The sequence below is a fragment of the Dioscorea cayenensis genome, chromosome 18 (genome assembly GCF_009730915.1).
Source record: "Dioscorea cayenensis subsp. rotundata cultivar TDr96_F1 chromosome 18, TDr96_F1_v2_PseudoChromosome.rev07_lg8_w22 25.fasta, whole genome shotgun sequence".
Taxonomy (NCBI): domain Eukaryota; kingdom Viridiplantae; phylum Streptophyta; class Magnoliopsida; order Dioscoreales; family Dioscoreaceae; genus Dioscorea; species Dioscorea cayenensis.
This window is the reverse complement of record NC_052488.1, coordinates 11,488,976-11,511,140: the sequence shown is the minus strand read 5'-3', so window position 1 is coordinate 11,511,140 and position 22,165 is coordinate 11,488,976. Positions and strand designations below refer to the sequence as shown.

Here is a 22,165-nt window from a genome sequence, read left to right as displayed (position 1 = left end):
AAACTCTATTCCCTAATCTAGATCTAACTCTTTGGTCCAGGCAAAAGACCCCTAGTCACAATTAAGCCTCAACACTAAGGATTACTTCAACTCTTCACTCTGTTGCTTCCACAACTAAGCCACAGCGGAGTTCCTCTCTTAGTACTTCACTCTATTATGACCACAAATAACTCTTATAACATGGAGGTAGGATAAATCACACCGGAAGGGAAAGGCGACGTTCTGCTACCTCTCGACTCACCCTCTCAATTCTCTCCAACCTAGCTTTGTTTAACTCTCATAGTGTTCCACTCATCCACAAGGATTACAAAGATGGATTCTCAACCCTAGTGTCACTCTAAGGGAAAATCAACTCAACAAGGATTTAAGATTGGAATTCAATTACAACATCAATTAAAGAAAACATAATAAAAGATCAATGAAACAAAATCATCCTAGGTTTTACAAGTCCAAGCACCCACTAGAGATTTAGCTCTCCATGGTGCAAGATATAATCAATAATAAAATCAAAAGTAAAAACATGCAATCCATGAGTAAAACCCCCTTGTAGCCCATATCGATGTTTGTGTGGAATAGCCTCATCTTCTCCAAAGGTTTCCTCGTCAAGCCTAGGGCACATCCAACCGAATCGATATTGACGAAAGCTGCCACAATAACTATATTCCGAAGGAACGCGATGTTGAAGGCCATAGAACCACTCCAAAAGCCTTGTTAAAGCCCTTCCAAACCCTAGCCGCGAGCGCCTCCAAAGATGGGCAAAAGATGGGAAAAAGATAGGGAAAGGATCCATCAAAATGGCTGAAATAGCAACTTAAAAAGGGCTGGAATCATGCATGCACACGGGCGGGTGGAATTTCCACACACCCGTGTGAAACTCCAGGAATTGAATTTTCAGCTGCCTGTGAACAGTAATTTGCTATGGTTATTTTGCTACAGTACTTCGCCAAAATGCTCCCGAACCTACACTCTTCATTGAGGCCACATAAACGGGCACACGTCCATGCGGTAGAGCACTTTGCATCTTCACTAAAAGTCACATTGATAAAGATCTTGCACGCATTGCAAAAGTCAGAACGCATGAGTGTGACTGCCTTTGTGCCCCTCCAATTTGCATGTTCTCTCGAGCACAATGAAGCTTGGCACACACTCACATGTCTTTGAGCATAACTTGTGTCTTCATGTTTGTTTGCTCGAAGATTTCATCAACCAAGTCTGAATGACCTATTTTGGTTTCGTTTTTCCATAATTGTCTCCACAACCCTACATGCACAAAAGAACACAAATACACATCTATAAGCGATAAAATCTGAGAAAAGTAATGCGCATTGTAAGAAAAGAATACTTCATATTTGTTGTATCCTGTCCAGATTTTGACCTTGGGTCTATTTAGATTTTTATGCTTGCATTAGTGGTAAAATTGTCATTTAGCAGTAGTGGCATTTTGCATGTTTGCATAATAGCTTTTATGTGAAAAATCAGGTGTAATTCTGTTATTTTGATCCATTTTCTATGATTTTTCTATTAAGAGGGCAATTAGGTCATTTCCTATATATAATATAAAAAAAAAGAATGAATGAGAGAAACCAACCTGGATCCTTCTCCTTCTTCATTTTCTTTCTCTTTGTTTCTTGTTCGGCCGACCATAACTTTGGAAGAAATTTTTTTTTCCGGCGAGAATTTCCGGCAAACTCAAATACCAAAATCCTTCCTCCCTCACTCCTGAATTCTGTAAGCCTTAGATCCAATTTTTTTATTTTGTATTTCTCCCGTATTTCCTTGTTTTTATAAATGTATAAAAACTTTGAATTCTCCATGGATTTGGTGATTTATAGGCTACAATTGAAGCCAAATATTTATGATTCATGTATGAGAATGTTGTTGAAGAAATTTTTTGATTTAGTGTTGTAAATTGGGAGAAAACCATAGTATAAGGTTCAGTTTTACTGTACCAACATCTAAGTTACTGTAGCACCAAAAAAAATTTGAGCCTTTTCTGGTATTTCTTTGGTCCACATTGAAGCTCTTCTTACCCTGAACTCATTGGAATTAGGTTTACTCCATTCTGATGTCGTTTGGGTCCAAAATGACATTGTTTTACCCTAAACCCCTAAGGTTTCGTATTAGACATGTATAATTGTATTTTCATGCATTTTCTTTTGGCTATCATTCTTGTGTTCAATAGAATTTAGATTCCCTGCTTGTATTTAGGTGGTGAAGCATCCTCTAAGGGGAAGGAACTCGCCGAACAGTGAGCGCGTCTCAGGACGAGACAACTGGTTCTGTGAGTTGTTAAATTTGTAATTGCATAGATTTAATAAGAGTACTAAAGTATTTCTTCATGTGTTTTATCACACAAATTTGATGATAAATTGGTTTCCTTTGATATATATTTTGAGCACGAATTTACTTGAAATGGTTAAACCTAGAATGTCTATACCTATTTATTTTGAAAGAAATATGTTTACTTGCATCTCTGTAATTGTATGCAAATGAAATATGGTTTGATGTACATTTCCATATTTATATGAAAATGGAATATGGTTTGATGTATATTTCCGTATTTATCTGCAAATGGAACATGGTTTGATGTACATTTCCTGGTTTAAACAGTGTATGATGGATTCTTTGAATTGAAAATTGGAAAGAATTATATTGTGGTATTCAGTTTTGATGGTGACGGCGGACTTTAGTCCGACACTGCAGTGTGGGGTTTCACGGTCTGGCTTGATGGGAGGCGGCGTGGTTAACCCTTGTTTACCCTAGTCAAGAGGTGCGTGGAGCCATTGACAGGGGTTTCTTTTATATGAGAAACCCGGGGTCACCACACCAAGGAAAGGTAACCCTTTTAAATTTTTAAAAAGTTTTAGAAACTCCTTGGTGGTCCCATAGCTAGTCGGGGCCATGATTAGCGTGGGAATTGTTTTAGGCCAGTCTGTAGTTTGGAGCTATGTTCATTGTGTTTTAAAATGTTATTTGCTTCTAATGAACCTTGTGTTATTTGTTAATATGTTGAATTCTTGGAATTGATTTTATATGTTATTATTCGTGTGGAATTACTATTTGAAATACTTTATCACTCTGTTACATCTATGCTGACACCACTCACTAGGTAACATCTGTTACTCACCACTCCACTTTCTTCTATCTTTTCAGACTGTGACGTTGGACAGAGTTGTGTTGTGCAGCAGTAGAGAGATTTGTATGTTCTCCTTGTTTAGGTTTGTTATAGTATGCATCTAAACTTTATGGATCCACTAGACTTGACCTTTATATGTTGTTCATGTATTTGTATTTTCTGGTTGTATCTAAAACCCTGGTTTGCACTGTTGTTGATGTTACTTGTGTTTAGGGTCCCTATTATCAGGGAACCCTATTGTGATCTTATTATTATGTTGTCTTCTAGCTATGTATTGTGATAACAAGTTTATATTAAGCCTTACGGCGACCTGAATGTGGGGCTATTATGGGACCCACTTCTTTGTCGTCGTGGCAGTTGCCACGTGCCAGGTTAGGTTCGGGGCGTGACAATGTTACTAATACACAAGCACTTACCAACTCCAAAGGTTCTAGGTCTTCTCCATACCCTAGTTTGATCAAAGGTGATCCTTGATTCAACGATCTTTAGCTTCATCTTTCATTGCAGGCACTTTTGGAAGCGCAGGGAGATGAAGACTGATAACTTCATCATTAGATCTGGTATTCACCCTTTTGCAAACGAAAGCTTAAGTTCATCCTTAGTTCTTAATGTCGTGTTCCTCATCTTCCTCGGACTCGCACCCCCCCTATTGGAGTGAGAAGAAACTCAAAACATCCATTGGCTTTTTGTAAATCCTCTAGTGATTAGTGTTATTGGGATGGCTCCTTCATCTATGATCTATTACCAAGTAAAGCAATCTCATCCTCTTTCTTTCTAATTACCTACCTATGGCTCTGAGTCTACCTACACCTTTGTCTAAAAGTGAATCCTCGATGACAGAAGAATGGTCAAAGATTTCCTGAAGAAAACGATAATGATCATCAGGACTTCTGCAACATTGATGGAGACTGACTCTTTTTTCTTGACTATTAGGAATAGCCACCATGAGGCCCACATGATTAATGCAGATCTCAGGATGTTTGCCTTTTTTAGCATGGACCTCAAAAAGAACCCTAAAGATCATTTAGCAATAAGGATGCTTGATGGCAAGTGCTTGTAGTACGTGCCATCTTAGCATGCTTGATTATTTTTTCCGTAATTTTTTTCTTTGCATTTGATCTAAAATTTTTTCTTAGGTGTTGTAGTATGCCAAAAAGAGAATAAAATGAAGAACTCATTCATGTGAACTATTTAGTCATGCATAGAAAAAGTACAAATTTTGTAGCTATAACAACTCCAATTCCGGTATATATATATATTTATACATAAATTATTGTCAACTCTTGTTTTAGCTTACTATATCTATCCAATCTTATTTTTTGTAATTATCTTTTTTTATTCTCTTAGTTATTCTACTTTTGCATCCGGTGCTCATGATGTTTGCTATTCTACCCACTACTACTACTACTATTATTATTATTATTATTATTATTATTATTATGTGTTTTGTCATGTTTAACACAATAACAATTTACATGGACTTTGAGTTTCTAATTGTTTCTTTGTTTACTCATTTATATGAGTAAGATAATATTTTTGATAATTTACAAATTTAGTTGTTGATACCTATGACATATTTTAATGCCATTTGATGTAGGTTATTTAGGTATATTTTGGTTTCAGAGACGCATGTTTATGTCAAACACATTTATTTCAATACCCAAAACTCTATTTCTATACCATCAAATTTTACTTCTTCACTAAAAACCAAAGTTTTCAGATCCGGACCGGGCATTGACCGGATAAGGGTAGAGGTCAGGAGTCGAGGGGTTCAATCAGGTTGAACCGGGGTTGAACCGGGGTCAATAATTTTTATTAAAAATAATTTAATTTTTAGTCATATATAATTAAAAAAATTAAATATTGAAAAAAAATAAAAATAAAAAAACATGATTTTTTAAAAAAATTTAAGCCAAATGTATTTTATATAAATAAATATTGAAGTACACTACATTAAAAATGTGAAATACACCAAATAACATAATAATAAACTAATACAAAATTAATTGACAAGGAAATACACAACTAAGAAATTCATATAAAAAATAAAATAAAAATATTCCCTTGGTCTCTCCCTTCCTTAGTTTTATAATTTTACATTATAACCCCTAAACATTAATATATTATAAAATAAAATAAGAATTAAAAAAAATGGTGCAAACCCGGGTTGATGACCCGGCCGGGTCACCGGTACAAGTCAAATCGCTCGGGTTGCCGGTTCACCTGGCGGGTCCGTGTCTGAAAACACTGCCAAAAACACTTGCTCCCATACCAGAAATAGAATCATTTAACTCCATGTCAAAAGTTCTAGTTTTGGACCACACTTTTGGTCATAGCATAAGTATGACAGCTAGTACTAAAAACGTTCCTTAATGTACACATACTAGATCTTATCCCTTTTATGTAGCTATCATTATCGATTCACCATTAAACTTGGTTATCAAAGCATTATTTTCTCCAAGAGACTTTGTTTTCTTGCACCATTAAAATTTTCCTTTTTACATGTCATTATTTAGAAATTTTCATTTGTCTGATATTTTTAATTTTCTATTTAATAATAATAATAATAATAATAATAATAATAATAATAAGTCTATGCAAAAAAGTCTCCACAGATGGAACTTCTATGCAAAACATAAAGCCTTTTCCTCTTTGGTAACGCATGCCAGAAATAGCAAACTCGTGACACTCATGGCTCATTGGGTCGTACATGCCCATGAAAAATATAAGAAAAAAAAATGTGTTATCTTTATGGCTACATAAGAGTAGTTCCATCAATTGAAATGTATATTTTTATAAATCATAACTAACATATAAAATTTAGGTTACATAGAGCAGCAATGTTGTATTACAAAGCCCACCGAAATGCCTTACATGAAAAAACAATGGTAGTAACATTAGAATTTTTACATTGCATTTTTTAGTTAAATCAATTAATCTTTGTGTCTATGCTACCTTATTTCATGTTAATCAATTGTCTGCACTGGTTATTAATAATAAATCTCACTTTCTTTTAACAGGTTTCCTAAAAAGGCAAAACTTTCTTCTTTCAAAATCCTTCATCTCAAATTCTGTCTTTAAGAAATTTATTGCTTTTCAAAGCTCTTCTAGAGGTCTAATTATATTTAAGTCATCAACATAAACTATAATTATAACAAACTTATTTTTAGATCTTTTTATAAAATGCATGGACAAATATAATCATTTTTATATCAACAAAAATTCACCAACAAGATTATACCACATTCGTCAAGATTATTTTAATCCATACAAAGCTTTGTGTAATTTAATTGAATAATGTTCTCGAGAACTTAAATTTCATGCTTTAGGCATTTTAAATATTTCAAGGACTTTGATATAGTCATATAGAATTTAGTATCAAATGATTTAAATAACTCATATAAATAAGTTGTAACAACATTCACCAAATGCAAGTCAAGTCCTTTGTGTATTATAAGACTAATTAAGTATCGAAAAGTAGTTACATCTGTCACAGTTGAGTATTTTTCATCATAATCAATCTTAGGTCTTTTCAAAACCCATAAGCAGCAAGTCGCACATTTTATCTCTCAATTTCATCTTTTTTTTATTTCATTTCCCACAAATACCCATTTGTATTTGACTATTTTTTTATCTTTAGGTGTACAAACTATACGACCAAAAACTTTCCACTTTCCAAGTAATTTTGATTCTGACTTGATTGTGTTTTCCATTTCTTGCAATTTTTTTTTTATCTACAGTCCTCAGAAGAGTTTAGTTCATGATCCTCATTATTTATCACATGAAGTGCTATCTTATATGCAATAATGTTGTCAACGTTGACTTCATTTTAGTTCCAATTTATTCCACTTAAAACATAACTTATTAAGATCTCCTATTTTCACAAATTTTAGATATTTGGGTTTATTAAGGAACTACAATATTAGTTATAATCGTGGACTCTTCTAAAGAATTTCTTAGAGTTATTGTAACCTTGATTTGGCCATCTTGATTTTTAACTATTTTTTTTTTAGAGATTTTTTCTTCTTGAAAAAAATAGGTCGACCACGCTTCATGCATGTTTTATATTCATATGCATCATTAGTTTGCCCTTCCAAGACATTAATTTTTTATTAGAGTAGTAGTAGTAGTAGTAGTAGTAGTAGTAGTAGTAGTACATATTATTTAGTCACTCTTTTGGGTCAATAAATACGTCTACCAGTTGTTCAGCTAACCTTTATAAAGGACTTATCTTTTGAACTTCCAATTCACATTGTTTATTACGAGAATTGAGATGAGATAATGATAATTCATTACATGTAATCTCTTTTTCTTGTTCTTTATTTCCCCCCTAATGTTTAAAAAAAACATTCATTAAAATGACAATTAGGAAATTGAGCTGTAAATAAGTCTCCTACCAATGGTTCTAAATATTTTATTATAGATGGAAACTCAAATACAATATAAATTCTCAACATCCTTTGAGGACCCATCTTAATGCATTATGATGGAGCAACAAAAACATAAACTGCACATTTAAAAATTCTTAGACAAGATATATTAGGTTTCTTACTAAATACCAATTGTAAAGATGAGTACTTATGATCACTTACTATCCTAATGCGAATTAGTGTTGTTGTACGCAAAATAGCATATCCCCAATAAGAAATTGGAAGTTTTAATTTTATTAGTAATGGTCTTACGATCAACTGCAAATGCCTAATGAGTGATTTTGAAGAAAATTTTGTGTATGAACATGTGCTATAGGAAGTACATTATCAATTACAATAGGCGTACAATACCCATCAAAAGTTTAAAAAAACAAATTAATTAACATTATTAAGGCATATTTTCTTAATTTAGTAATCAAGGAAATGTGCTCGTAGTCAAATTAGTTGAGCAAGTAATCTAGCAAATGCCATGTTGCAAGATGATAATAAACACAAGTGACCATTTTTTTAATGTATCAACTAAAACTATAAAATATCTAAATAGCCCACATGATGGATGTATTGGCCCACAAATGTCATCTTGTATTTTTTCTAAGAAACAAATAAATAGAAGAGACTAATTTTCTATTTTCATTGGTGATGGCTGAGTAATCAACTTTCCTTGAGAACAAGTAGCTGAGGAAAATTCATTAGACTGAAAAATCTTCTAGTTCTTCATTGTATGTCCATATGAATTCTCAATGGTTTTTCTCATCATAATTGATTTGTGATGGCCCAACCGGTTATGAAAAACAATAAACATATTATGATTTATAAGTTTTTGATTGACATCATTTGTTTCAATTTTACTAATATACGTATAATATATAGTAGAAGAAAATGCGGGTAACTTATTCATTATGCATTCTTTACCTAAGATCATACTCATAATATTAAAAATATTCAATATTAACTTCATTTGTTGTCTTAATGTGATATCCATTTCGGTGCATATCCTTAAAAACTTCAGTTTTATTGAGGCCTAGTAGAATATTATGTATTATCAATATAAAATGATGGGTAACAGTAAATAAGCTCTTATGGTTTTTCAAATTAACTTCGTGATACCTGATATAATAATAACATAGGCTTTTTGCATTGCTAAATAAGAGAAAAACATTTTTTTCATTAAGGATTGTTTAAGTTGTTGCACTATCAATGAGACACATATATTGATTATTAATGTTGTTGTTGACCAAACGGATATTCATTCTTCATTAGAACATAACAAGAAAATAAATTAATACTAGAAAATATTAATTAAGTATATTACAAGCAACTTTATGAGAAAATTTGTTATTAACTTTGAAGAATTACATACTTGATATTAATCAAAATAAGACATAAAATTTAATTTAGGTACTTCCATCACCAATTAAATGATTAATTCTCTCTTCAAAATCGATAAGGAAATAAGCAACATCTAAATGAATATCATTAATATGGGTTCGACCGAGATCATATTAATAAATATGTAACCAATAGTTTTTACAATCACAATGACATTATGAAATTTTTCACATGTTTATTATTTTTCCCGCTTTATTATTTTCAATTTTCACTTATTTTTTACACTTATGGTGGAGAGATAAGTTCTTAAAATGACCACCATGATAATAAACCCGACCATTTCGATGTTGACTACCATGGCCACATCCACGATTTTGTCCATAATTCTAACTGTTGTGTGTTACTGCATTCACTTAAAGGAATGGAGTAAAACCAATTGGATGAGATTCATGATTTTTCATTAGCAGCTCATTGTTTTGTTTAGCAACAAGAAGACAAGAAATTAACTAATAATATTTTTCCAAACCCTTTTCACGATATTGTTGTTGTAGGAGTACATTCGATGCATGAAAATTGGAGAATGTTTGCTCTAGCATATCTTCATTAATGATTTTTTTTTCTCCACATATTTTCAGTTGAGAACTTTTTCTAAATATTGCAAAGTTATACTCACTGACAGTTTTAAAATCATATAACCATGAATACATCCAATCATAAATAGCTTATCGAAAAAAAAACATATATATATATAGTTTTATGGTGGTCATATCTTTGATTTAAATTATTCAAAAGAATAAGAGAATCTTTCTATCACAAGGCATTCAATCTTCAATCCTTCATGGAGGTAATGAGGAAGAACAATCATAGCTTTCTCCTTGTCTTGATTAGATGCTTTATTTCCTTCTTTTATTGTGTCTCCAAGACCATTTGCATCTAAATGGATGTCATCATCTAATACCCATGATAGGTAATTCTTCCCAAGAATGTCAAGAGGCACAAATAAATTCAAGGTTTGCAAGATTCGACATAATGGTATTATTACAAAAATATGAAACAAGTTAAGTAATATAATCATGATTGCATTATTGAGAAAATCAAATAAACATGAAAATAAGTATGGTATGCATATTTGTTTTATATATATATATATATATAAAGGAAAAAAATTACTAAGTTTAACTTTAAAGTCAATATATTCAAAACTGATAATCAAAGAAACTAAAATTAACACACAAAAAAAAGTCTGCAATATTAGTCTATTACACCTTCAATTTACGGTAAAGACATCTATCATTTATATTTTTAATTATCATTCACCTAAATGTTTTCATAATCAGCAAGATCAAAATTTATCTTTTATTTTGAGATAATAGAGGCTAGTAATAAAAACATGTATAAAATTAGGAAATAAAATAAGTACAATACCCAAAGTGGAGGGAAGAGAGACATTGGCAACTTCTTATTCACATCTTGTATATACTATACAAGATTATAAAGCCTTTATTTATAGGATAAGATTTTTACAAAAAGTCATTTACATTAAACATCTTCATAAATATCATGGAGAGATGAAGAGTTATAGGAATATGAAAAGCATGGAAAGATAAATAGGCATCAACATAAATTAATGTTTCATAACAGATAGCTAATTATTGTTTAATATAATAAATTATTAAATTACTTTTTAATGAAGCAATTTTCTTTTTAGTTGCTTAAAATGCTATTTTTAGTTAATCAAATAAAATAATCTCACCAAATGAACCATACTTATGAGCCACATTTCGTAAACCACATGGAGACTAAATGATATATGGCTGTAAAACCAAATCCCTAATTGAATGTAATCTAAGTTACATGAGTTTTCAGAATCCAATGAACCAAACACTGGATTTCTAAAAAATCTAGTAACTCAAGTTATATGTGTCACGTCCCGACCCGCGGGCCCGCCACGTGACAACCGCCGCGACGATCCCAAGGAGGGACACACACCACTCAACCCTCGAGTCATCGCAAGGCTCACAAACTCCTGCTAAAGCAAAACTTTCACTCGAAAAATCAACAGTAAAGTGAAAGATATACAAATCACAGTTACAGAGTTAAGAACACTAGTGGATCCACTGCAATCATACAATGCAACCTGATTAACAATAAATAAACAACCTGACTTGGAATGCAAACTGCTAACACTTCGCCTCGCTATGACGACCCAAACCACTAAAACCTGGAAGGGAGGAGGGGGTGAGTAACCATAGTCACTCAGTGAATGGGTTAGCACAAATCTAAAAGGATATCAAAACAAATCAATGAAATACAATAAACACATTTTACAATAACATAAGTAAACTGAAACGCTTCACAATTGCCACACAATGAAAGTGTAATATAAGAAACCTTGGTATTTAAAACCAAAACATAGGTTCTCACGAGCATCGACAAAACCTTAACATGTATAAAACAAATACTTGGATATAAGTTCCCAAAATGAGTAGAAATACCAACTTAAACAAATAAAATTCTCGATCAAATAAGCAATGGCCTAAAAACACTCTCTCCAACATTAGCCGCCGTCGCGACTAAGTTGAGAACCGTCAAGGTCTTCGCACCTTTGACGTTGGCCCACCGGTCCCGTGTGGTGACCCCGGGATCCCGATGTATCATCCAATCAGGGCTCTACGCTCCCACCTGATCTGGACAAATCAACACTCAGGTCCACAACGCCACCTCTAAAGGCTGGCCCGTTGGGACCCACTACTGCAGTAGTCGGGCCTTAGCCCGCCGTCACCATCCAAACCAACATATAGCTGTAGCAATAATACAATCTGAATCACTCATGTCACAGGGTCCTTATCCAGGACAAGCATTCACATATCGGGAATAAACATTATTTCCACAAATCCAAAGCCAAAGCATAGCAATGCATATAAACTTTCAAAAAGTATTCCAATCCCGATGTGCCAATACATTCAAAAACATTTCTGTCCAAATGCCAAGAATAACACAATAATATGCGAAGCTCTGAAGCATTGCTTTAGACAATAAAACCAGCCAATATTAAACGCATTATAATATCCACAATCTAGAAGAACATGCCATTCAGAAATAAAAACCCTTTTGTTTTCATAATCATAAATATCAAAAGCATGCTTATACAAGTGAAAGGTTTTACAAACCATTTCTAAAAATAAATACCAATAAGGTAGAAAGGAAACATTAAGTTTGAAATACAATAAAAAAAATCGTCAGAACAAACATGGCTTTTGGTCTAGTTAAACCTCAAGTTACTTAGGATCATTCCAGCTTTCTCTTTCTTCAGCTCACTAATTTCTCCTCAAAGTACATTAATCCCCAAAGTCTAGTCAACCCCAACATCTAAGTCCTTTAAAAGTCATGAAAATGTGTTCATCTCATCACCTATAATCTCACGTGCCAATATATATTGATTAAATCCTTCTTTACGCATCATCAGTATTTACTTTAACAAGTCTTTACTATTCAACCATTTCTTATACTCAATCATATCTTAGATTCTTATCATAGTGTCATTACCTCAACATTAATATTTACTTCATCTATAATAATCCCATTGTCAAAATACTCACAAGTTAACTATCTCCTCTTAGGAGTATTAAATCAAACTATTATTAGAAATTCACAAGAATATTCAGTTTTTGCAATTCAACACTTGTCATATATATATCTCAAGCTATTCATCATCAACATTCTAAAGAAATTCCATTTAAAATAGTAATCATAATCATTGACATCCACCCGATATATATATACCACAATATGATCAACTACAATTAAGCACCCTACAGTATACTTACAAGAACAAATTTCATCAATTTCAACATAAGTTTAATTATATACCTTAGCATTCAAGGTTTCATCAGGTTTCATGTACCATATTTATCACATTATGCCTCAAAACTTTAGAAATTATACATCACTAGGGAGATTAAATCATCCATTGAATATACATAATTAATTTCACTTATAACACATAAGCTTGATGAACTCGTTGTAATAATCAACAATTTCCATTCATCCACCGAACATGTATGTCCTTAGTAAGCGTTCTCATGATTTTTCAGAGAGTAAACCACAAGTCATTCCAAATAAAACATAGTTTCTAGCGGTCATCTATACTTTCTTCTCATCCATGAAATAGTGATTTAAAACATGATAAAGCCATGGAAATCATTTCAGAAAACAATTAAAATATTTTCGATATTCAATTAGAATTGTGCATTCAACATAACCCACTCACAAGACATGTTGCCTCGCATGGAGACGCGCACACTGATTGGCGGTTTCCTTCCCTTTGGAGGTGCTTCGCCACCTAGATACAAGCAGGGAATCCAAACACTAATGAACACAAGAATGATAGCTAAAAGAAAATGCATGCAAATGCATTTATACATGTCTAATACGAAACCTTAGGGTTTTTAGGGCAAAAACATTGTCATTTTGGACCCAAACGACCTCAGAATGGAGTAAACCTAGTTCCAATAAGTTCAATGAATGAAAAGCTTCAATTAGGATCAAAGAAATACAATAAAAGGCCAAAGTTTTTCGGTGCTACAGTAACATCGGGAATGCTACGATAGAAACCCCGAACCTTACAAATGGTTTTTCTCATTTTACAACATCAAACGATGAAATTTTTGCCACAATTCTCATGAATAACAATTGACAACATCAAGGGCTTTCATTTTAAGCCCAAAAACTCCCACAAATCTTGGAAAATCTAAGGTTTTTGGTCTAGGTTTCTAAACAATGAATACAATGAAAATACTGGAAGAAATACATGGTAAAAAAACTCGGATAAAGGCTCTTACCTTACTCAAGAGGATATGGGGAATAAATTTTTTTGGTGTTGGTTCGCGGAATTGGTCGCGGAAATAGTTATAGATTTTTTTAAGGGTTCGGCCGGCATGGAGAAACAAAGAAGGAGAAGGAAAGAAGAAGGAAGAGAAAAAGATTTTTGATTTTTAACTCTCGCACTGCTCATGGTGTTGGCCTCGCTCATGCAGGCGAGAATCAACGAGTCTTTGAGCTGCAAAAACTACGAGAGCAGTGGTTTAACTATAGTAATGAGTCGCTACAATGTTTTTTTATTCTTTTTCTAAATTACTCTATTGCCCCTCTAACACAAGAATGGAAACAAAATCCAAATGACCGAATTGCCTCCTGTTTTTGGCAGAATTTTCGCACATAACCAACTGTGTAATCCAGTAAAAATCTATTAATGCAAAATGACCATTTTACCCTAATGCATTCACAGAAAATGAGAGAAAATCCTAGGTCCAAATTTGGACTGGGTACAACAATATGTAACTCCAAAACCTTCCAAACAAACACTACCTTAGTGTGCGTTTAAATTGCGAAATAGGAATGAGAATGAAATAAATGGGAATGAAAAGGAATAGTAATGGAAATAAAAACTATATTTGATTGAAATAAAATTCATTGGGAATGGGAAAATGAAAAAGGAAAAATGCGGTAAAGTTACTATTTTATCCTTATTGTAAATAAATAATTTTAAAAATATTATTTGTGACAAATTTTTAATTTGTGAAATATTTTGTATATCTTATTTACTTAAATTATTAACAAATATTAATTAAATAATTCACTTTAATTATTATTAATTTAATTAGTATAATTAGGTATTATAAATAAATATTTTGATGTATTGTTTTTTTTAATAAAGAAAAGATGAAATGACTATTTTTTGAAATAATTTAGATATTATTATTTATTTCAATGATTATAATTAAATATTTATATTAAATAGTTAATATTTTTTTTTTTTACAAAATTAAGAAGAGGGTAGATATGTAAAATCCCTTCCATTCCTTTCCATTACTCTCAAATTTGGAGGTAATGGAAATCTCCCCTCAATTACCTCCACTTAGGACTCCATTCTCATTCCTATGCATATCCAAACGAGTGTTAACCTCAAGATTTGTATATATTCCCATTCTTTAGTAATGATTACCCCAATCCAAACGCACGCCTAGATATTTTCACCAAGTAATCTCTTAGCAATCTTATATAGTTACTTGCATTGTTTGTCAATGTGACTCCCTGAACCCGGCTCAATGGACTCGGGACGCCAACAAACAGTCGTACACCTATAAGGCCAAAACCAAGTAGACATACAAGGCCTCAAAAACCTAATTCAAAACAGAACAAAGAAACAGACTAAGTGTTTTGCAAAAACAATACAAACATATTCAAATAAAACGTAGGCCTACAATAAATGGGACTTATTACAAGCTAAGTATTCGGGGATTGCCCAATGATCCCTGCTAAGATATCCGCCACTCAACTCTGCTCCTGATCTGAAAAGAAATATCAACAACATTTATGAGCTTGACAGCTCAATAAGCACCACTAAAAATATAGGCATTATTTACAAAAATCATAATTTATCAAAATAAAAATCAGAAATCAAATTTATTTTAAATAAACACAAATGTTGGAAAACTGAGCATATTGGTCACCCAAACAACTATTGCCAAAACAAAATAACAAAACTCATATATTTATCCTTGGTGACTAGAACTAGAATTATAAGAGGTCATACTTTTACCCTCGGTGAAATGAGCCAGAATTATCAGAGGTCGTTATTCTTCACCTACGAAAACAGTGGGAAACTATAGTTCTATATCAGAGTACATATCGACACGGTCAGTGTTTAACCCATAGTGACAGCGTTATTGCAAATTTAATTTGGGGACTATGAGTACTGTGTCAAAATATTTTTTGTCCAAAACGTATGACAAATTCAAAATAAAGAAATTTAGATGATCCCATTTTTAATAAAAATATATCCAATTATTTTAAAAAAGAATATTTAACAATGTATTCAAATAATACATAATTAAATCAATCAAAAAGATAATAATTCATTAAAAGTTATATCATTCTATCTAAAATTTTTAACATAAAATAATTAAATAAATAAAAACAATAATAATGTTTAAATAATTATGTATCAGATGTCCAAAGGTACCAATAATAATTCTAATAATTGCATAACTTCTTTTCTTTTAGTTCTTCCTTGATTAACGCCCAAAAACTCCAAATCCAAAATCGAACAAGTTTCCTCAGAATACCCTATATTTGAGAATAATTTTCAAAGATATCAAAAACCAATTTAATACAAGCAAGAAAATTGAAAGAATGATACAAATGCAAAAGATCAAGCTATCACTTTGCTCTCCCAAATATTGGTTATTTTCAATGGTATAATAGCATTTAATTTTTCTAAATGTCATATTCAAATTCTATCATGACCCATGAGTACTAAATCAGACATAAGTTTGTCTATCTTTTCCCAAATCACCAAATTATAAATTCTAAGGATATTAGACAACAAAGGCTATGACATATCCAAAATTCAAATAGTTTATAGCACTTACGGACCCCGCCAACATTTGTTGACCTACCTCCCTTTTCATTAAAACCTAGTTAAGTTGCTAAACCTATTTGCTTTTCCCTTAACTCCTTCTTCTTCTTCTTGTCACCTTGTTGGGAGAGCTTTGTTGAGAGAGAAAATTCCTGAGGGATTCCCGGACGCCCATCCCATCATTGTCTCCCTCTTTGCCGAGCCTTTACACCCCATGACCATCTTCCTCCTCCATTCTTCCATCTCTCTCCTTTCTCTCCATTCTCCCACTCCACCTTGCTCTCTTGGGACATTTGATGAGAAGTTAATACCATCGCCGGAGCTCATACTTCTACCAAAGATCTTGATGGCTAGAGTTGAGGCTAAGGAGATCAACGAAACCGCCGGTGCTCTCTCGAAGTCTAGGTAGGTGTCTTGCTCTCTTGTTGGTGGTAGGGTTTGATGCTAGAGTTTTGGAATAAGCTTGTTGTATGTGAAATCTTAAGCATGGTTATAGGTTATTTTCTAATGAGATGCATGTTTTGAAGCTCCTAGTTGCTTGTGCTTATACTCATACAACCTTGAGATCCTTTTAGCTTATTATCTTTTTCCTACTCCATGGAACTTGAAACCTTTTTATGCCACCTTGGTCTAATTGCATGTGATTTACTGGGTGATTTTATACTCTCATGTGCCCATGGTTGTCTTTGATGATGATGTTTGCTTGTAGAGCTTCACCCTTTTTATTTGTGTTTGCCTTATCCTTGCATGGAGCTACATATATATTTGCATGCATGAGACCATGGTTATTTATTGTGCAAGAAACCATGTTCTCGTTTGCATGAAACCATATGTTTACACCCTTGAATGTTAGCTTACATGATCCATGCATTGGTGTATGAGTTTTACATGCATACACCTACCCTTATATATATATATTATATTTATTTAATATGTGTGCATTACAATAGTGCTTAAGTTGCATGCATCCTGGTTATGATAATGAGAAATTATATATATTGGCATAGTAAACCACTATGTTGGTAGAGCATGAGTTGTGTTCAATTAATTATAGCTCTTGATGCTTTGCTTTTGCTGCTTCCTTTGAATCCTTGAGTTCTAATTTGTGGTTAGAAAGACCATGCTTTGTTGTAGAGTGTTGGTATTTTTGACTACCTTATCATTAGCCTTTGTGCTTGAACTCTTCCAAGTATGCATGTCTATTTGATTGGTTTTGCCTTGGATTATAGAACCATCTTGAGCAATAATCTTGGATTTCTTTTGAATTTAGAAGATCACCAAGTAAGTAATCCCTTGAACTCTTGTATTTAAACTTTTATTGTTTTGAATTTAATTTATATAAATTTTCTGAAAATTAATTATGATTATTCTTTGAAATTTATTTTGGAATTGTCATCACATTCTATTATTTATGTTCTATTTAAATAACTCTTAGACTTAGTTGGAACCTTGGATTTTACCTAGCCAATATTTATATTTGTTTATGTTTTCTTATAAACCAAATTGTATAATAATATTTTTTTTTTGACCATCCAATCATGCCACATGATGACTTGGAATTAAAATCTTAGTCATTCAAACAGAATTAGAGAGTTGGTAGATTTTGGGTAATTATTTATTTATTATTATTTTATCATTATTTTTTTTATGAGATGTTTGCTTTTAGTTGAAATTAACTTTCATTACCTCTTAATGTGGGAGTCTGGCAAGAATTGGAAGTTGGGAATTTTGTGTCTTTATTTATTTATTTATTTATTTTAATTATTTAATTGCTTTTTGTTATTACATGACATTGTTTTTGGTAAAATAATTATGAATTGTTGTTACTATTTCTTCAAAATAGTAACCAGGTTAAGGTTTGGAAAGTTGGTATATTTTTTTTCCATTTAGTTATTTATTTAATTAATTATTATTCATTTATTTATTTACCTTATATTATTACATGAATTTTTGGAAGATATTTGTGAATATTTTGTATTCTTGGCTTTGAAATCTGTCTGAATATTTTGGGTCTCCAAATGAACGATATACAACCCTATCAGTGGGGGCTTAAACCCTGACCTTGTTGACAAGTAATTTTAGAAAAATGAGACTGCAGTTTCGCACCGTGTCCGTTCGGTGAAATAATCAACGGCCACCTGATATTCTGTCTCGGGTCACAGAGGGTAAATAAATGACTTTTGTTATTCTGGCTCGGGTCACCGAGGATAAACAAATGATCTCTGGCATTTACAATGAATTTGGAGACATACTCTAAAATATGTTATTTATTGCCTTACTCTTTGGTTTTGTTTACACTATTTTGTATTATTGATTTTTGTGCAAGTTTTAGACTTTAACTTTTGCTTTCAGTTTGTTTTTGGATTACTTACTGGGCTAGTGATCTCATGGATTTATTTTAAATCCTTTTCATATCAGGAGTAGTAGACCCAGGGATCTTAGAAGGCTTCCAGTAGATGTCTTCCTTTGGAGTTGTATATTATGTTGTTGTATCAGTTGTATGGTTGTTTACGAACCTCCTTGTAGGTCATTCTGTGTTTCATTTGCTTTGTATTCGAGCTTGGTTGTAAACCTTAAGTTGTACTCATATTTGGTATTTCTATCAATTTATTTTCTACTCCCAATCTGTGTTTAGGTTTTGAGGACTTGTAGGTTCACTGCCCCCCCCCCCTGCCTTGTCGGTCTGTGGCCATTTCTCAGCGTACCAGGTTCTGTCAGTGACAACACTACTCAATGCATAACATTTATTTGAATGCCCGGTTGTTCCTGCCGACTTGCAATTCCGACATACCCCTTTTAAACATGCAAATATCTCAGTATATAACTCCAAAATGAGAAATATTTTATGTAAAATCAAATAACTTAATAATAAACAACGTGTCTATTTTTCACCTTACCCAATTCAATATTTATGACGATAAAAAACACCCATCAATCTTGATATTCTTCTCAGACATCCCATCCGAGATAGTTTACTAATAAAATCATATCTCATAAAATAAAGGCGTATAAAAGCTGAAATTTTTCAGGTCTTTGGGTAACATCAATATATACAACTTTCATATTAAAAATGAGATCTTATTCAACTTCTAAGATCCTCAAATTCTCTGATCATTCTTCATGTTTTTTGTAGAAATGTCATTGAGCACATCTACAGAAATCTAATCATATCTCACAAATTATAACGGTAAAATTTCTAAAATTTTCCAAATACAAAGCTAAAGTCATCTTCTACAACTTTCTTAGATAAATTTAAATCTAAATAAGAACTTACAATCATTAAATAAATCAAAATTGATTAAGGCTTCACAGAAATCCTGACCGCGTCACTTGCTTTTAAAACTTAAAATTTACAAGACACTTGTGCAAAAATTCTAAACTTTCACAGTAAGCTAAATAAGACCTCAATCTACAATTTTTTTTTATTTTGATCTCTTCCAAATTATATCTCTAGGTCTCCCAAAATTAAAGAGGGATCTCTATAATGCTAACAACAAATTTCCAAATCTTATCCTCAAAGAAAACAATTCAACATTCTCACAAAACCCTAACCCTAACTAGAATCATGTCACAAACAAGCATAAGAAAGAGTAGAAATAAAAATAAATCCGAGTCTTACCTCAAACACTCGAAATCAAGCATCCACGGAGGGGAGTTCCTAGTTTTCGTCGCCAGAACCACATTTTGATGAAAGAGTAGATCTTACATTTTTTTTTTCTTAAATGGTGAGACTATATCATAAGTAGGTAAAGCTGTGAATAGGGTTTCGAAAAACTTAAAACATAAAAATTGATGGCTAGGATTAAATAAAACATTAACTGCTAGGATTAAACAGGGATGGGGCTCACAGTCACATAATAAAACATATTTCTTGAGCCAATAATCTCCACAAATTTAAAACTAACTAACAACAAGTTGGGCAATCTCAAGTAATCTTTAAAACATTAATTCTATTCCTGGAACAAATTCCCTTAAAACAAAAAATTTTATTGATGATTGCTACCTAACGTTCTTCTATCTATCACTGGTAATGATGCATCCATATTTTTCCAGACATTTTTAACGAGTCAGTAAGCAAATTTGAGGTTGATTATGGAAAAAATAAAAAAGGATTTTTGAGTCCAATCATAAATATCATTTATTATTTCAATAAAATTTTTTTAATATTAACATAATGGCTTTTGTAAATTAGATTATTATCAAACTCATAATTTAAAGTTTTAAAAAAAAAAACAAATTTTTTAAACATTAATGTAAACATAATTTTCAAATTATTTTTAGAATTCATAAAATGTTAGATGAAAAATTTAATCATCTCCTTTTTTATGTTCCATTAATATTCATCTATCTCCCCTTTATTAGAACTTTAAAATTTAACTTTTAAGATTTTTAAATGATTTCAAAATATCTTAAATTTTTATGATTTATAAGCAATCGATGGGATCCTTATTGTCATCTTGTCGCTTCTACATTCTTTGATACTATTATTTAATCTCAAGTGCCATGCCATGCCCCCCTTGTTCCCTTAATGACTTCACCATTGCATTAGAAGTAGACCTAGGCATCAGCCGGTTTATCGGGACCATCGGGCTCTATTTAGCAAATCCAGTTCTATTAAAGGTTTACCCATAACCTACTGAGCCTACGGGGCAGACCCATCTAGTCACAGATCACTTTACAGAAGACCAGAAAATCTCAAAACTAAGGGCATCTAAAACACCAATCAAACACTTTGACCAACTACCCTACACTTTATTGTTGTGTTGTTATTAAAATAAAAAAAAAAAAAAAAACCTCCAACTAAGTTTTCTACAAATTTTAATTTAAAAATTAAAAAATTAAAAATAATCCTAATAAATCAAAGGAATTTGGAACAACTAAAAATAATTCTAAATAACTTTAAAAAAATGAAAAGCTATCATTTAATTTGTTTACCTATTGAATTAAAGTGCTTATATATGCTCTTGGTTGTGAGAAATATCATAGCATGCTTACTTATTTGTCACCATTGAGGTCTGCTAGCCCTTGGCCTCAGTCTTAAACTCTACAGGCTGTTGTTTTTGTACTCATCATGTTGTTGGTGAAAAAGCCATTATTTTCATAGTTTCCTATTTCTGCTTTTTATACTTGAATTTAAACATGCTTTTGATCATCTATTAAAATTTACATCCGAATATTTAATGGTGATAACTGAGAACTTGTTGTGTCCAGCATATTTCCACTTATATTAAATATCCGCTTACACTTTATTGGAAGCATAGGACACGCAAAAAGTATTATTTACAACTAATTAAACGTATGTAGTACAAGCTTTTTTATTGTGTCACCATTCAAGGGCGTTGAAGTTCATATTTATGTTGATGTTCTCAATGAATCAAAAAGTAGTATTTAGGTAAAATCAGCGTCCATCAATTTTCTATGTATATATATTATTTCCCAACAACTAAAAGCCAATAAGTGTTAAGCTAGCTCCTTAAGGCACCACTTTGATGTGTTAGAGGTCATGGGTTCAATCTCCTTCAGAGGCAAGTTACATTTTTTAATAAAAAATTTAAACAAAAAATGTTCATCAAATTGTTTCCATTAATTTTTTACCCTCTGAATTTGCGGAAGTTCCCGCTTACGGAGTGAAGTTAGTTTGAATTAGACCCATATTTTAGTTATTTATTTATTTTTATTTTTTTTTAAATACTGAAGTGAGGAAAAACGGATGTAAACATTCACCTTGAACCTACCCATCTTTGAACGCTACGCCGCCAATGTTTCAACAGCCACTTCCTCATTTCTACAAGCTCTCTTTTTCTTCCTTTGATCAACAAAAATTACAAACCCTAGATCTATTTGTTTACT

At 32.1% G+C, this 22,165-nt stretch overlaps 1 long non-coding RNA gene across 1 annotated transcript; it reads right to left on the bottom strand.

Annotated features, from left to right (window-relative positions):
* Positions 1-11,014: 11,014 nt before the first annotated feature.
* Positions 11,015-13,755, bottom strand: LOC120283010. The gene is made up of 3 exons (XR_005543039.1): positions 13,737-13,755; positions 13,166-13,237; positions 11,015-11,116 (listed from the first exon to the last, which is right to left on the bottom strand). It is a non-coding gene; the product is annotated as an uncharacterized LOC120283010 (long non-coding RNA).
* Between the last annotated feature and the right edge of the window lie 8,410 nt (positions 13,756-22,165).